We start from the raw sequence: 15690 nt of genomic DNA, 5'->3' as shown, positions 1-15690 counted from the left end.
CTGACCTGTCACAGATGTGACCTGGTTGATCATTATGGAGAGGTTCTGGAGAAGTGATCTCTGTCATCACTTGGGAAGGCACTCTGGTTAGAATAAGCACATCATTGTTGCCCAGTGGGTGTTCTGTTATGCAGAGGCTCTGCTGTTTCTTTCCTTCGGGACAGTTTCCATTTTTCATAGTAAAGATGATATTGGTCAGTCCTGTCATTTCTGGATTCCAGGGTGGTTGCAAGGTGACAGCAAAGAGGACATCTCAGAGAAAAGGACACATAAAAAATGGAGCCAGACATCCTAAGCTTCCATACTGCTCTCAGTTACTGTTTGCACATTTGCAGGCCCAAGGGAGCAATCAGCGCTTTTAGCAAAAGCAGTTTCTAAAGTTAACAGTTATAAAAGCCCATTGTACCCCTTGCAAAGATGGAGGTTTGAGACAGAAAAGTCTCCTCTATTTTCCTCAGGGTCTTTTGTGAATAAATCTATTTCCTGCCTCTAATTTCTGTCTCTTAGGTCTTTGGTAGAGTGGTATGAACCTTAGACTCTGGTGACAAAATTAGGTAACGAAAATGTACATGTGCTTCCTAATCTTCAACCTCACATCAAAATTTTGTACTTGCTTTCAACACACCCTCAGCCTTGGGAACAACCCCCTTCTCTAAGTAGAGATTCTACTCCTTGGGGAAATAATTCATACTCAGTTTTTCCTCAGGTCTACACACTTTTTCCAGTTCACTTGGATTCTGGATCCCTAATAGAGAAATATGGATTTGAAAAATCTATTTTTCATCTTTCTGTTGTAAAGAAAGGTTGCTTTGCCTTCCATAGTAAAAAATTTAAGGACAATGTCTTAAATATCAGTCTTAAAATGGGTATTTTATTATAGGCTTAGGTTTGAGATTTTTTTTTTGTTAGTCTTGGATATTTAATGCATTTTAGAATACTGAAATCCAGAACTAGAGGTATTTTGAGGTGAACCTAATAAGAATCCATTTTCTCTGCCTCTTTTGTTCTGTTTTTTATGAAAGGAAGAGTGAGAATATAAGGTCAAACTTGAGAGCTTGGTATTAACATTAAAATTCAGTGAAGTCTCATGTCTCATGAAGTACAGAAAAATGAAAGATTTCTGTTGCAAAGGAAAGAGCAGATGAAGAATGCTGTTCCTACAGGATGAATGGCTGAATGCAGCTTCTGAGCCTCACTTTCCATAGCCTGCCAAGACTGAGGAATGGAAATGCCAAACAGCCATCTTGTTTGCTTGGGCTGTGAGATTTCTCATGGTTACCCCAATGCCAAGGGTAACAGCTGAGGGAAGCCTGAAAAAAATGAAATGTGATTGATTATACTTGGGGAATATATCAAGGCTTGTTGAAGCTAGTATAAAAATAATTTAACATATAACAGACCCAGAACTAATCAGTGCAGGACTTAGGTCACATTGTATGAAATAACTGAGGTATTTATGATTAATTTTGTCTCTGGCTACATTCGCTAGTTTTACAGAACTCCCGGCCATAAATCTGGTTCTTAATGCTTGTTCACCCCTATTAGGAGAAAAAGACATGGCAAAATGAAGTTCTTTACAGTTTTGACCAAACCTATAATTCCTAATCTGTCTCTAACTTACTCACAGTGGTATTACAAGTTATAGAAAAGATGAAGTAAGTCAGGAAATATGCATTTGTAGATTTAGATGTGTACCCCAGTTACTGGAACTGAGAGAGGGTCTTTCTTCTACTCCAGGGCTCTTGGGGTGGACTATTTTCATTCCCAGCTTGGTATTTCCTATAGAGATCCTAATTCCTAGGGCCTCCTTAACAGTATTAAGTCTGTACGCTCTCTCTCTCTCTCTCTCTCTCTCTGGCATGCATGTGCACTGTTAAATAGTTATTAGGAATTTGGTTACTGCTCTCAGAAAGAAGAAAGCTAAAGCCCGTAACTGATATGTAGGTGATTTCTTCATCTTAATTGACCAGCCATGGTATAAATTACATTTTGTGAATGTAGAGGCTTTTGCATAAACTTCGAGTATATGTTGTATAGCCAACTCCCGTCTCCCAAGGTGCTTTACAGAGATTGAATTTTTAACATCTACTTCTTTTCTTTCTTTCCTTCCTTCCTTTCTCCCTCCCTCCCACTCTCCCTTCCTTCTCTCCCCTTTTTCTTTTATTTTTACAGAGCTGTCTCCTTCTGAACTATACCCTGGTGGTTAAAGAGGATTAGATGTGCATATCTTTCAATAGAAAGAATTATTTCAAGCACCCTTGGCATGTCTTTTTCTCATATAAGCAACAGTACTCTGACTGCCTGCAATAGACACCAATACTAGTTAACTTGAGCATAAAATGAGTTTATTGGAAGAACCGGAGTGGGATAACGGCACCATTTGTATTGCACATTGGGATGCTTGTGAAAACCCTTGATGCATAAGATTAAGAGCTCTGGGTGACACAATGAGGAGAGTTCCAGCCTGTACATGTGTCTATGGAGCTTCTCAGTGTGGACAGTGGAAAGTGGTCGTGGGGTTTCTCGTTTCATCTTCAGGAAAAGGAAGAAAGTGGTTATTCTTCTGTCCATCACATCTAATGTTGCAGAAGGCAGAGGCCCAGAATTATGCATGCAACCAGCCCTTACAAATACGCCCATGCCATCTGGATGCTCATTGGATGCAGCTTTCACCCTTCAAGGTTGCTCTTACACCTAGAAAACTAGATAGCATTTGTTGCCCTCAACTCAGAGAAACTAAAGCAGATACTTTAAAGTAACTGAGGCCAATATGAGAAGGGGACCAGGAACTACAGAAAAGGTTAGATCAAAAAGAATTAACCTAGAAGGTAACATACACGCACAGGAAATTAATGTGAGTCAACTCCCCGTATAGCTATCCTTACCTCAACTAGTAAAAACCCTTGGTCCTTCCTATTATTGCTTATACTCTCTCTTCAACAAAATTAGAGGTAAGGGCAAAATAGTTTCTGCTGGGTAGCAGGGTAACAAGAGGTAAGGGGGGGTAAGGGAGGGAGTGTGGGGGGTAAGGGAGGGGGCGGGAGAAAGGTGGGAGAAATGACCCATTGTATGCACATATGAATAAAATAAAAATTTTTAAAAAAGTTGCTCTTAGTATTCATTTTAACTCTTATTTGCAAAAAGAAGATGGAATTATAAGGATGGTTACATTGCAAACACAGTCTTCATGGATGTTCTGATTATCTATTACTGAATAACAAATTAACCTAGAACTTAATGGAAAACAGAACAGCCATTTATTATGCTCATAGATTCCATGGGTCAGTGTTTCAGACAGGGAATATCAGGAATGGTTTGCTTCTGTTCCACAATGTCTGGGGGTTCAGATAAAAGACTCCAAAAATGGAGGTGATTGACAGCTGGGAGCTAGAATCATCTGCAGGCTCTGTCACTCACAGGGTAGCTGATGGCTTTAACCTGGGTCTGTTGCCAGGGGTGGGGGTGTTGGAGAGAGAGCGAGATGACAGCTGTATTCTTTTTTCACATCTACCGTTTGAAGCTGACTACTATACAGGTATCACTTCTGAAGCATTCTGTTCATTGAGGCAGTGACAGAGGCCCACTTGGTTTCAAGTGGCAGGGAATCGATTTACCTTTTTTTTCACCCTTGTCAGTCATTTTTTTAATAAATTTTTTGTTATTATATTCATTATATGGGGGGGGGATTTGAAGTGACAATTCTGATTATAGATTTACCTCTTGATTGAGAAGTGGTAAGGTATAGAAGAACATTTGGAATCCAAAACATTGATGGAGTTATTTGTGGAAACACAATTTGCTACAGTCAGTTATCTGGCCACAACAATGAATAACGCTTCCATAAGTCTGTCCTTTTCCCTAAAGGACAGGGGCAGGGGATAATACAAGAGCAGCAGGTTCTGGGCCATGCTTACTTTCTTTAATTTTGAGGAGAGGGGTAGTGGGGATCAACCATGGGTCACACTTTTTCTCTCTCTCTGTCTCTCTCTTTCCCCTCCCCACTTCTCTCTCTCTTTCTTTTGGTAGTATTGGAGTTTGAACTCAGGGCCTCATGCTTGCTAGGCAGGTACTCTACATATTTTAGCCACTCTGCCAGCCTTAGAAGGCCAGATTTTTAGAGGTGGTTGAGGAGGTTTAAATCACATGCTTTCAGCAGAGTTGCCTCAGAGACTCAGGAAACTGAGGCATATATGATACAAAAGTGTAGAGACATCTAAATGAGGCAGGACATACTCTATGAAGCCTGATCATCGATACTCAGGCCACCCCTTCTGGGAAAGGACATGGTCTGAACAAGCAGGAGCTAATTCTTTGCTTAAATTACTGTTAATGGAAACTTTCTTCTGCCATGTTTCATGTGGGCCTGCCAGGTGTTGCTGTTACTTCAGCTTTTTAATGGAATTTACCATGTGAAAGAACTTTGTGGAGATTCCATTTGAAGTGGCATTTTAAGTGTTCCCGTGACTCAGATTCAGTGATAAAGATATTATTACTTCCGTTTAAATAGGATATTCTGCTGTCAGATTTTTCTTGATCATAATAACCTTCCAATATTTTAGTATTCAAACATTCAAAAAAACACTTAATAGGAATCAAAGACTCTCAGTGTCGGCCAGGACCTCAATGGACATGGAGCTCTGACAAGATGCTGGTTGTAAAAGTTGCATTGTTCCTCAAGAAATTTGGAGGGTTTACATCTCTGTGTTCATGTAATAGACTTAAGATGATTTACAAAATAGATCAAGCTTACTATGTTCTGCTTTCTAAAGGGAGGCTGATTGCCTCCCTCATCCACTCAGTATGGTCCATCTGACCTGGGAGCTGTTAGGAGTCAAGCAAAGAAAAGCCACTTAGCCTTGATGAAGCCATTCAGCAAAAGCACAAAAAGTCATAGCTTTTCTCTGATCTTTAAGCTCTTCACTTCTGATGTTATTTATTTATTTATTTTTGGTTGTTGTTGTTATGAACCCAGAGCAAGCACTCTATCACTGAACTACATCCCCAGCACACACTTCTGCTTTTTGTTCTGTCTGCTTTTTGTTCTGTCTGCTTTTTGTTCTGTCTGTGCTTTTTGTTCTGATACTAAAGTATCTCGGCCCACCCAGAGTATGAAGTCCAAAGTCATGACTGGGAAATTCTAAACCCTACTCAGCCTGGGCCCAGCCACCTTCTGTCCCATTCCCACCTCATCTCCATGGTGTCTAATTTCTAGTCTCACCAGATAGGTCTCTGCTCACACTTGTCTTTGGCAAACACGTCACCTATGTTAGTCTAAGCCTTTCCTGACTCACCTGCCTCCCTGTAGCAGTGGCTACCACCCCTCTCTGCCTGTTGAGAACCTTTCATTTAAAGATTAACATATCACTTCCTTTGTGAAGTCTTCCAATTTTTCTCATCAGAAGTAATCACTGTCCTCATTGGTGTCCATAACATTTAAATCAATAAACAAAGTCATAGTAGTCATTAGCCCCTCTATCTGTTTGATAATTAGTTCTATGTTTGTATTGGAGACTACAATGTTGGAAGTTGAAGGAATAGAAGGAATGCAACCCACAAACCTACCCTTTTCATTCAAATTTGTTATGCTGTCAGATTTTCTTTATTGGGATATGTGTATATAAATATATACACAAATGTATTTTTCCCCAAAAAGCCAATTAAATGTGTCAGAAATCATGACATTTTACTCCCAACTGCCTCAGCACACAGTGCTCGAAAATAAGAAAAACTGTCATTAATAACCATCACATTAGCTAACACCTAGGAAAATAGTAATTCTCTTGTGTCATCCAATCTACATTTCAGATTCAGTTTTCTCAACTGAGGGATGACCATGTTTGCATTCCTGTTTGTGTCTTGGTAGAGAATATATTCTGCTGAAATGAAGGATTGTGAGTCTTTCTCTCTTGAGAGCTGCTGATATTGTTAGGAGGATTTTTCCTACAGAAATTAGCTTTGGTTGTCTCTTTTTTCTTTCTTTCTCTTCACTCTGAATGGTGGGAATGAAGCTAAATGGTTTCATGTTGAGATAGGAATTTTAGGAAGACTTATTTGCAGTTTTGTTCTATTGCACAGCAATCCTGCTCACCTTTCTGAGGATTCTTGTGTTTTCCATAAGGTAATAGTACTGAAGGCTGTGACAATATAATCAATCCTAATCTGGGGATTTGTTGTTCAGCCAGTGGATTATGCTGAGATTTTATTTCTTGTATTTTCTTCTGTCGCCTCCAGGCTATTTTACTGATTGAAGTATTTTCATCGCAGTGGAATTCAAAGGAAAGGAAACTAAGTATGTATTTCCTTTTTTTTTTTTTTCTTTTAGCAGTGCTGGTCAGAGTTAATGGTAATTGAGTATCAGGCTAATTTTAAATTTGTGTACTATGAAAATTTTCCTTTCCCAGAATTGCCTTGTTCTCAATAGAGTAATGAGTTACTTTTGATAAATAAAATAATTAAGTAACTTAAGAAATGATTATTATACAGACTGTCAGTGAAGAAATTGCTACTAAGAGTAAGAATGGTGTCTGACACAAGTCAGAGATACCTTTCCAATTTCATATGTTGAAGAAGGCTGACAATTCCTTTTCGTGCTATTATTCCACTTTTAGTTTTCATGACTTTGTATAACAAATACTCAGCACTATATCCAAAATATATTAGAATTACTAAAAACATATATTTTTATATTCTCAGGTAACCTAGTGAAAAATGGATATTTTTAGTTGTGCTATTTGCAAAAGCAAAGCTCCCAATCAACCATTGAATCTACAACTTTCACCTTAGCTTACTTAGACATAAACTCCAGCACTAAAATACTACTGTATTTTGAGATTATCCAAGATACAGACAGTCCATCCCAGAAGAAATTAGTCATTTTTGACATTTATTCAATGCATAAAAGCAAACTGAATGCCTAAAATGACAAGAAAGGGAAATGGCAGTAGAAAGAAAATACTTAGTAAGAAGCCAGTTTTAAGACATTCAAAAATGAAACCAACACTTACCTCATCAAAGTACAGATGCATCAGAGAATGTATGTTTTATTATATTAACATGGCTTTATTTTTCAGTGTTCTTTGCAGAGCATGAAAATGCCATTAGTGTTTTGGTAACTTTTATACTGTGTATCTTCCTGTCTTGAGTTAAGCCCATGAAAACAAGCATTGTCTTGTTCTTACTGTGTTCCCAGTGTCTGGTAGAAGAAAGTCTGGCTCAGAGCTTATGCTGAATGAGGCTCTTTGAATACATGGATGAATGAGGCTTGTGTAGTCAGATACTTTTTATTAAGAACTTAATAATTAAATGACATACAGTTACATTAGTTAAGATAGTCTTTCAGTAGTGGCTCAGGTTCATTGTTGTTGAAAACTTATTTTTCTTATTTTAATGAGAATTTACCAAGATGTCTTTGTGTTTAAAGCTCCCAGAATTAGTTATGAAATTGAAAGCAGGCATCTAAGAACTCAGTCCTCTTAAGTTACCCTGTAAGTGAAAACTACGTGTTGACATTCCTGACCTTCCAAACTTCCAAGAAAACAGAGTTCATAGGAAGCTCAAGAGGTAGGACATTTCTGCTTAACTTTGTACTTTGAATTATTTTGAGTTATGACATTGTCTCTTTCTCCCATGCAATAAAAAGGGGTAAGGAATTGAACATCTCATGAATTCTGGGGCACAGACATTTCTCAGTTTTCCCTCAACTGAATCTTCATTATGGAGATTAATCATGAGGTCTGTGGCAGTTGGAACATAGGATTTATAACAAGTGCTCTGATCTTGGAGTAATGATCTTTGGATAATCCTATTATAGAGCCTTCCTACCTATAGTTTTCGTCATTAAAAAAGAACTGTAGAACTTGTGATGTCCTGAGATTTAAGGAAACTCAGGCTCAAGGCTATTGTCTTGTTTCTCTCTTGTGAGGATTCATAATACACTTTTTAATTCACAAGAAAAAGGAAGTCTAGATTGTTTATCTAAAACTCTCTGCTAGGAACACAAAACAAGATATATTGAGCTCTGCATGGTAGTCATAAAAATAAAATATTTCATATGAGTTTTGCTTTGAGTTTCTTACAAGAATATGGTTGGTCCTTTTAAAAATTCCATTCTTGCTTTTTTGACAGGGGCTGCTGATTTCTAGGGTCTTCCTCATCTTTCTTTATCTGAGTAGCTTCCTTATTCTTTCAGTGATGAGCTAGTTTGAATTATACCTCTTGGAGCTTGACCTTGCAAGTGATAGAAATAAGCTTGCTTTGCCCAGAGTCTTAATCTCATAGTGGAGGTCCTATTTTGAACCCAGATGAACATCAAATTGCTCCAACTTCAATGAAATATGGTCTTGTGAATGCCATTAGTTACAGGATCAATGAGGTCCAGAGAAAAGCCATGGCTTCTCCAATATCTATTTTTTTCACATTAAGCCTAAATAATGCTTTTAAAATGAAATTTCTTCCTACACCTTCATGGTCAAGGAAGTGCTGTCATAAATCTTCTATCTTAATGATGGCAATTTCCTTTTAACCCTCAATTATCTGATCCTTCTTTCTCCCTTCTTTCACCCAAATAGCATGCTCTTTTCCACCCCCTGCTTCTTTCAGGGGGTTCTGAGATTCTGAGTCTAAAAAAGAACCAGGATCTCCCGTTCATAACACTGTCTTCAAAATCACCCAGCTTTTCTCTGAAAACAGAAGGTAATTGGAGGGCAGGGTACTTTACCTTCTGTTCCCTATGAAAGGAAAATTTCTCTGTGTGCGTCTGCCTAGACCCACAGGATCAGATAGGGTACTCCTTGTCCAGTACCAGAGGCATGCTTGTCCCTTGGTTTCATGAAGAAAAGGAGAGCTCAAGTTTTAAAATTCTACTCAGACACTAAAGCAATGTATGGTCCAGCCAGATAAGCTTTGAGGATGACAAAGAAGTGCTTGTTCTCTCAAGGAAAGGAGGGAGAGAGAACAGGAGTCAGCATAGAGACCTTCCTGACTTTCTTATACATCTTTTTTATTTTTATTCACGCAAGAAGCAATGATGCTTATTCTGTGTGTAGCATGGCTCTGTTCCTTGTCACTCTAATTTAAGATGTTGAGCCTGCAGAAACTCTTCACAGCCACCCCAAATCTCCCTCCCACTTCCTTCACAAACATCAAGGGAGATGCTCGGCTTTGCTGTTTAAACCCCGTTTCTGCCACATACAAAGATCCCGGATGCTGATGATATTTTGAACCTTCTTGTCCAATAGTGCATGATTTCCCTTGGGGAATTAACTTGTCCCTTTTGTGGTCTGTCTTGGTGGGACATAAGTCTAAGTGCACCACCCTTTTCTCTAGTCAGGATAGGAATCTAACTTCTTCTTCTAGGATTTGAATTATTGAATTTGAGCAATGCGTGATGATAATAGTGGATCCTATTTATTCCTACTGATATTTGAGTAGCTGGGAATTTTCCTGGCTCTTGTCTGGTTTCCTGATTCTCTGTGGATTCAGGGAGCCACCAGTATCCTGTTTCCTTTTTCTGCAAAAGTTTGGCAGAGTTGGTGTCTGTACTCTGACCAAATTCTTTAGTTAGCTGTCTTTAACCCTCTCTGAGTCTTAGTTTCTGCATTTTTGAAATTGGAGAAATAATACCTGTGTGGGTGGGGTGTGGATCAAATGGGCTGGCACAGTAAAGAGCTTGGCCCAGTGCTGGCACATGGGAGGTGCACAATAAACGCTAGGTACTAGCTACTAGAATGATTGGCTCTTCTCACTTAAGAGCCCTGCCTTGGGGTGATCTATTTTGAGTCTCCCCACCTGAAGTACACTTTCCTCCTTCAGGGATGACCTGGAAACCTGGATTTATTAAGGAAAGACAGGCTCAGAGCAGAAAAAGTAGAAACTGAGTTTGAACCTCAGAGGCAGTAAGGAAGCTGACAGAGAAAGAAGAGAGTCAGGAGGAAGCATGGGGTTCATGGCATACACATCTGACTTAGTCTGCCTGGGCTAGCTGTGTGACTTTAAGAAAAAAGTGAAACCTGTCTATACCTTAGTTTTCTCATCTGTAAAATAGATGATGATAAGGGTACCATACTGGGGACATTAATAGATGAGAGCATATAGCACAGTGTGAGACTTGGGAGTGCTCAGTGCTTGTTAGGATCGTACTTGCTGCCACCTGAGAAATGGACATAAATTAAGGAAAATGGAGGAAAGGATTGGAAACATTCTGGGGCATTTGCAGAATTAAATACAGAGCAGACATAGGAACATGGGACAGGGCTGGACTGTCAGCACGAGTTCCTGGTTAATTCCTCTAGGGCCTGCTGCCCAAGTGACACCCTGAAAAGTGCAGTGGGCTTGCTGTACCTCTTTTCAAATGCACCATATCCTAAATGTCAAGTGATAGAAAAAATGAAACCCCAGATTATGTGAAAGCACTTCAGGCCCAGACACTGCTTTACCCTTTTGAAAAACCATGAACTTTGCATTCTTTTTCCTGTTTATCAAAAGTGAAATCACTGTTAGCAAAGGGCAAAGCATAAGCTGAGCCTGGAGAGACAGACAGAACCCCTGCAAAGCCTCAGCTTCTTTGAAATCCTTGCTCAAGGCCTAATCCCCATAGAGAAAAGTGATTTATTAGCTCTGAGATGGTGTAGGGAAATTCAGAATTCTGTACAATTTCTTTCATCCCAAAGGCCTCGACCAAACAAAAAGTTTTCATATTCTCTCTGTGATATTGCTAAGCCAGAGTCTCAGTGGTTGAAATGTTTTTGATTTGTTTTATGATGTTTTAAATGTAGTATGTACCTTGGGTGTTAGAAATACAGATGAAGGAGACAGATTTTGAAAAAATTTGTTTTAGAGTTCATAAATAATGAAGTAGATCCCATTAGTATGTAAATTCGGAATAATAATTTAGAAACATTTTTTGGGGTGGGAAACCTTGAAGTAAAATGTGTTATTAAATATCACATGTGGTGTCCTACTGAGTTAAACGCAATTTCCAAAAATGTAAAAGGGGTGATGATGATCACTTATCAACCTTAATCCATGCCATGTTAAGTGCATTACACATTTTAATTTGTCATCTCCTCCCTACAGCCCTGTGAAGTAGTTACTGTTGTGTCTGCATTTTAGGTATGGGTATGGAGGCACTGAGAGGTGTGGTAATTCACCTAAGATCACACAGCAGGTAAATGGCAGGAATGGGCATAAACTCAGGTCAGATAAGGCAGTACTCTGCACAGTATTTATAGCTTAGGGACACCAGACTCTGGAACGAGGAGACAAAGGAACTAAGAAGTGAAATGAATTTATTTAGTGCATACCACATGCCAAATCATACCATTCCCCTGTGTGTCCCAGCATACTTTTGAGGAACACAGCAGCGAATGTGATTCACAGAAGTAGCTTAACGTGACACAGTTAGCTGATACGGGAAGTAGAAAAGCTGGTGTTTGAACCAAGACATGCCAGACTCCACAGAATTTGCTTTTTTTATTAACATATAATAGTTATACAAGAGGATACATTGTGATGCTTACATATGTGCTTACAATATATCTTAATTAAAGTCAACCCTTCAATTGTTCTCCCTCCTTCCTCCTTAGAACAACGTCAGCAGTTTTCTTGTTCTATTTTCATATGCGTATGTGAAGGCAGCCACCATATTTGCCCTAAACTTTCCCTTTATTTATACCCCCACTACTACCCACCCTGGCAAAGGATCTGTTTTACCTACCCATCCTTCATTTTTCAGAAGTCTATATTGATAGTCCAAGCAGAGGTTTACTTTGTCATTTCAGACATGTATAATCAGATTATGCTTTAATCAGATTACCTCCCCTTATTAATCTTTATTGCCCCATTCCCCTATTAGTCAGTGGTTTACAGTGCATTATGTTCACACATGGATGGAATGTTTCAATATTTTTCAATTCTCTAACATTCTCTTTTCCTCTCCTACCTCCTATAGTCCCTTCAGACCCACGAATGCAATATTGTTCTTTATCTACCTACCTACCTATATATCTATCATCTATCTATCTCTAAAATATATGTATATAAGATCATATATGTATTAATGTGTGTATTTATCTTATAGGTCTAGCTTCCACATATGAGGGAGAACATGCAACCTTTGAACTTTTGAGCCTGGCTTACTTTGCTTAACATGATATTCTCCTGTTCCATCTATTTACCTGCAAATGACATAATTTCATCTTTGTGGCTGAATAATATTCCATTGTGTATATATACCATATTTTCTTGATCCATTCATCAGATGTGGGGCATCTAGGCTGTTTCCAAAGCTTGGTTATTGTGAACAGTGCTGTGATGAACATGGGTGTGCAAGTAGCTGTGTTCTTTCAGATACCTGCCCAGGAGTTATATGTGGTTTTTTGAGGAATCACCACACCACTTTCATAGTGGTTGCACTAATTTACATTCCTACTAACAGTGTATAAGTGTTCCCTTTTACCCGCATCCTTGTCAGCATTTGTTGTTATTTGTGCTATTGGTGATAACCATTCTGGAAGGAGTGAGGTGGAATCTCAATGCAATTTTGATTTGCATTTCTTTTATGGCCAGGATATTGAGCATTTCTTCATATAGTTATTGGCCATTGGTACTTCTTCTTTTGAGAATTGTCTGTTCATTTATTCACTGGGTTCTTGACTTTTTGGGAGTTTAGTTTTTTGAGCTTCTTATATATTCTGCTTATTAATTCCTTGTCAGATGTATAGCTGGCAAAGATTTTCTCTTATTCTAGAGGCTGAAAGTCGTCAGTCTAGTGACTGTTTTTTAAAAAGCAGAAGCAACCCATTTGTCAATCCTTTTTCTTAGCTGCTGAGCTATTGGAGTTCTACTCATAATGTTTGTTACTTATGCCTATGCATTCCAGTGTATTCTATATTTTATCCTGGAGTAGTCTCAGCATTTCAGATCTCACATTAAGATCTTTTTTTTTAATTTTATTTTTTTTCATTTTCCTTTTATTATTCATATGTGCATACAAGGCTTGGTTCATTTCTCCCCCCTGCCCCCACCCCCTCCCTTACCACCCACTCCGCTCCCTCCCTCTCCCCGCCCCCCTCACATTAAGATCTTATAGTAGTATAAGGCAAGAGAGTGGGATCTAGCTTCAATCTTATGCAGGTGGAAACCCACCACCATTTGTTGAAGAGCTATCTTTTTTCTCCAACACATGTTTTGGGGCTCCATTGTTGAAAATCAAATGACTGTAGCTGTGTGGGTTTATCAGGGTCCTCTATTCTATTCCATTGGTCTTCATGTCTGCTTTTGTGACAGTACCATGCTGTTTTCATTACTATAGCTCTGTAGTATAGCTTGAAATCAGGTATTATGACACCTACAGCATTGCTCTTTTGGCTCAGGATTGCTTTGGCTATTTGAGATCTTTTGTGCTTCGATATAAACATTAGGATTGACTTTTCTATCTCAAGAAGAATGTCATTGGAATTTTGATAAGGAGTGCATTGGATATAATGACTGCTTTCAGTAGTCTAGTCATTTTCACAATATTGATTCAGCCGATCCATGAACATGGGATGTTCTTTCATCTTCTAATGTCTTCATTGATGTCTTTTTTAGTGATTTTTGATTTTCATTGTATAGGTCTTTCACCTCCTTCATTAAGTTTGTTCCTATGTATTTTAATTTTTTTGAAGCTATTGTGATGTTATTGTTTTCCTGATTTCTTTCTAAAGAAATCATTGTTTGTGAATAGGAATGCTGATTTTATATATTGACTTTGTATCCTGCTATTTTGCTGAATATGTTTATGAGAACTAAGAAGTTTTTTTGGTTGAGTTTTTAGGATTTTTAGGTATAAGATTATATCATCTTCAAGTACAGACAATTCAACTTCTTCCTTCCTTATTTGAATCCCCTTTATTTTTTTTCCCCTGTCTTATTGCTCTAGCTAGTAATTCCAGCACTGTTCGATAAGAGTGAGAAGAATTGTAACCTTGTCTCATTTCTGGTTTTAGAGGAAGTGACTTCAGTTTTCTCCATTTACTATGATGTTGGTTTTAGGTTTGTTGTAGATATCCTTTATTATGTTGAAGTAGTTTCATTGTCTTCCTAGTTTCATCAGAGTTCTTGACAAGAAAGCATGTTGTATTTTGTCAAAAAAAATTTTCTGCATCTATTGAGATTATCTTGTGGTTTTTGTCCTTGCTTCTGTTTATATGCTATATTACATTAGTTGATTTGCATATGTTGAACCATCCCTGGATCCCAGGAATGAAACTGACTTGATCATATGTATGATCTTTTTGATATGTTGTTGAATTCAGTTTCCCAGTATTTTATTGAGAATTTCTGCATCTATGTTATATGGTTAACTGACACAGGAAATAGAGGGGCTGGTGTTTGAATCAAGGCATGTCAGATTCCATAGCATGTGCTTTATTCTTTAAAAAATTATATAATTTACTGAATAAAAATGACTATTATTTGTTATATATAGTATATCAGTTAATTGAATAAAGGACCCTGAGAAGTGGGGTCTTAGAGATGTGATCCAGACTGAAGTCATAAGGGCACAGTTTCTGAGATACTATTTTCTTGTAGTTTGGAATTAAGTCTATCCAAAGAGTTTTGATACAACCTTTTGAACAAACAAGTTGATAAAATTTCTCCTGATCAAACATGTACTTTTTAAAAAATGGCAAAGGTGAATACCTGAGTTTAAACCCTAGTACTGCCAAAAAAGAAAGAAAGAAAGAAAGAAAGAAAGGAAGGAAGGAAGGAAGGAAGGAAGGAAGGAAGGAAGGAAGGAAGGAAAGAAAAAGAAAGAAAGAAAGAAAGAAAGAAGGAAGGAAGGAAGGAAGGAAGGAAGGAAGGAAGAGAAGAGAAGAGAAGAGAAGAGAAGAGAAGAGAAGAGAAGAGAAAGAAGAGAAGAGAAGAGAAGAGAAGAGAAGAGAAGAGAAGAGAAGAGAAGAGAAGAGAGAAGAGAAAGAAAGAAAGAAAGAAAGAAAGAAAGAAAGAAAGAAAGAAAGAAAGAAAGAAAAGAAAAGAAAAGAAAAGAAAAGAAAAGAAAAGAAAAGAAATTTTAGGATCAGGCATGGTTGCCTGTGTCTGTAACTCCAGCTGCATGGGGGTAAAGATCAGGAGGTTCATGGTTTGAGGTCACTGAGCAAAAAATTAGTAAAAGCCCAGATCAACCAACATGACAAGCATGGTGGCACTTGTCTCTAATGCCAACATGGGAGACATAGATAGGAGGGTCATAATCCAGGCTGTTTCTAGGTAAAAAAATGCTAGACCTTATCCCCCAGATAACCAAAGCTAAAAAGTTCTGATGGTGTGGCTCAAGTGGTGTAATTCTAGTGTAGCAAGTGCCATTCCTGAGTTCAAACCTTAATAGCACCAAAAAAAAAAGATAAAAAATATCTTAAGAGAATATAAATTTGTCAATTTCCTTAAAAACAAATGAAACAAAATTCCAATGCTTTTAAAATTGGAATATTAACTAATAAAGGAATGTGTGGATGCCCAAGAACATAAACCATGAGATCTACAGATGTAAAAAAGGTTTGACCTTGACACAGTATATCTAATTTTCCCATTTGAAAAATGGAATCATAATACCAACTCATTTTCTATGACAAGATGAGTACATAAGATGGCATACTTCTCTATGGTATGTTATTTCAGAATGGATTGCACACTTCTAATGATACTCAAAGG

General features: G+C 38.0%; 2 long non-coding RNA genes across 3 annotated transcripts in view; one reads left to right on the top strand and one right to left on the bottom strand.

The window, feature by feature from the left end:
• Positions 1–849: 849 nt before the first annotated feature.
• On the bottom strand, positions 850–7170 carry LOC141411505 (uncharacterized). The gene is made up of 2 exons (XR_012436306.1): positions 7005–7170; positions 850–1310 (listed from the first exon to the last, which is right to left on the bottom strand). It is a non-coding gene; the product is annotated as an uncharacterized lncRNA (long non-coding RNA).
• LOC141411504 (uncharacterized) overlaps positions 5832–15690 on the top strand; it is a 40432-nt gene continuing 30573 nt past the window's right edge. For both annotated transcript variants that reach the window (XR_012436305.1, XR_012436304.1), the window contains exons 1-3: positions 5832–6118; positions 6232–6289; positions 7421–7560. This is a non-coding gene — a long non-coding RNA (uncharacterized lncRNA). The remainder of the gene's footprint in view (positions 6119–6231; positions 6290–7420; positions 7561–15690) is intronic.

The sequence above is a fragment of the Castor canadensis genome, chromosome 10 (assembly GCF_047511655.1).
Source record: "Castor canadensis chromosome 10, mCasCan1.hap1v2, whole genome shotgun sequence".
Lineage (NCBI taxonomy): Eukaryota > Metazoa > Chordata > Mammalia > Rodentia > Castoridae > Castor > Castor canadensis.
The sequence above is the reverse complement of the archived record's forward strand: the minus strand, read 5'-3'. Positions and strand labels throughout refer to the sequence as shown.